The following is a 2143-nucleotide window of genomic DNA, read 5'->3' on the forward strand; positions in this document are numbered from 1 at the left end:
AATAAAATCGGTTATATAGGTAAAGGCAGTGTGCTACAATAGTTTTTAAAGACCCTTTTTTCCAAACTGTTAAGAATTGGGATAAAAGTTATTGTTTAAGTGTAGTATAACTGAAATATTGTGCATAAAATATCTTTATTTCATAAAAATAAAGTACAGATGTCCACAGTGGTCTCAAAGTCCAAAGTCATGCAGTTATTTTTAAATCAGGGTTAGAGTTAGGGTTTTTAAATATGATATCACAAAAAAATATGTCCCTGTTTTGCTTCCTGTAAGCTATCATGGGATGTTCCCAAAATTGCCATTAGGGTGCTCTAAACACGTACGGCAATTGGTATTCTAGCTATATAGAATTTATTATGTGAACATGGATGTACTTACTTTGTACATTATGTACATAATTTGTTTGGCTATTGAGGGTCACGTCACTTGACAGCTGTCCCCCCCACTTTTAAAATGGCTGCTACGCCCCTGTATGTAGGCTTCACAATTCATAAAATTGTGTTCATTTGAAAAGACTATCATGATGAACTTTTGTCAGCCACAGAGCTTATTTTCTGTAATAATCTAAAAGCCAATAAAAAAATCCTATTGGCTTTTGTGGAAGGAACCAGGGAGATGCAAACTTATGGGTTGGCCTACAAAAATACATAATTACTGCAGTGCTCTATGACTACTGGGTAAATTTACTTTAAGGAAACATTTTTCCCACTTCACATTTCACCAGAAAGACTTTATCCAGATGGAACAAAAGGACAAACGTTCATACATACCTGAAGAAACTCTAGCAAACTCAAGCCTGGCTGCAAGGTATCTGAGGTCCTCACACAAAAAAGGGCACCATTGGAACAGGACCATGACTGGAGAAGAACTGAAATATTGTACAACATGCAGAAAACTACAAAAATATATTAATAAAGCATGAATCTTGAGAGATTTAGCATGTGTCTCCCTCTAAAAGCAAAGTTGTGAGTTATATGTGAGTTAACTATTTCAAAAACAGCGCCGTTACCACATTACCACTGAAAAACTAAGAAATGTCATGAACATTTTTAGTAGTGAAATTATTTTATTGATATCCAACACAATCTCAAAATAAAAATAAAACAAATCTCAAAATAATCATTTTTATATATTGAACAATCAAAGAGCATGACATAGTAAAACAATAAGGCAGACTTAAACATGCAAGTTATTAACATAATAAGTCTTAAGTAACAGTTGGTATGCCAACTGAAAAGTCTCAAAACGCTACACTAGTGACTTTCCTGAGCAGTGATGTCTAAAACAGCAGACAGAAATATACTGTTTGGGGTGGGACTGACTACTGACCAATGACAGACCGGGATGTGTTTGGGGAAACCTGTTCGAAAGCAATCATTATGCAAATTCCATGAGATGCATCAAGAGGCACAAGAATTACATTTCATCATTTAGGTGTGCGAGTTGTTTTCTGAAAAAAAAAAAAAAAAGGTTTGTGACGGCTTTAAAGAGATACTGTTGAGATATTTCTCAAAGACACTGAGGATTCATAAACTCTGAATCCAGCATAGAGGGGTTCAGTGAATGTGGTGTTGAATGTGTGTAAGTGTGTGAGTGTGTGTGTGTCAGAGACGCTGTAGAAGGACAGAGTGCCGACCGACCAGTCCAGATACACTCCTACTGTATTAGAGGGGGGTGAAGGTGCAATTAAGTCAGTTCTGTCATTATTGTGACAAACAGTGTAACTGTTATCAGAACAGAAGAGACTCCAGGATTTGTCATTCCATCCAAAAACACAGTCACTTACTCCCTTCCTGCTGATTCCTTTATATGTCGCTGCTATGCCAGTCACTCTCCCACTCCATTCAACCTCCCAGTAACAGCGTTCAGTGAGCCTCTCTCCACACAGTACCTGGGGATATGTATCAAATCTCTCTGGAAGATCAGGATACAACTGCGGTGTTTTCATATGCATCACCTTCCTGCTCTCATCAGACAGCATGAGTTGAGTGTTTACGGTGTTTGGATCCAGTGTCAGATCACACGCATCTGAAAACAAGACAGATGATACATAAATGGATCGTTTTCGAGCTGTGTGTGTGTGTGTGTGTGTGTGTGTGTGTGTGTCTGTGTGTGTGTGTCTGTGTGTGTGTGTCTGTGT

This window comes from Sinocyclocheilus anshuiensis, unplaced genomic scaffold (assembly GCF_001515605.1).
Source record: "Sinocyclocheilus anshuiensis isolate Anshui unplaced genomic scaffold, SAMN03320099.WGS_v1.1 scaffold687, whole genome shotgun sequence".
NCBI classification, from domain to species: Eukaryota; Metazoa; Chordata; class Actinopteri; order Cypriniformes; family Cyprinidae; genus Sinocyclocheilus; species Sinocyclocheilus anshuiensis.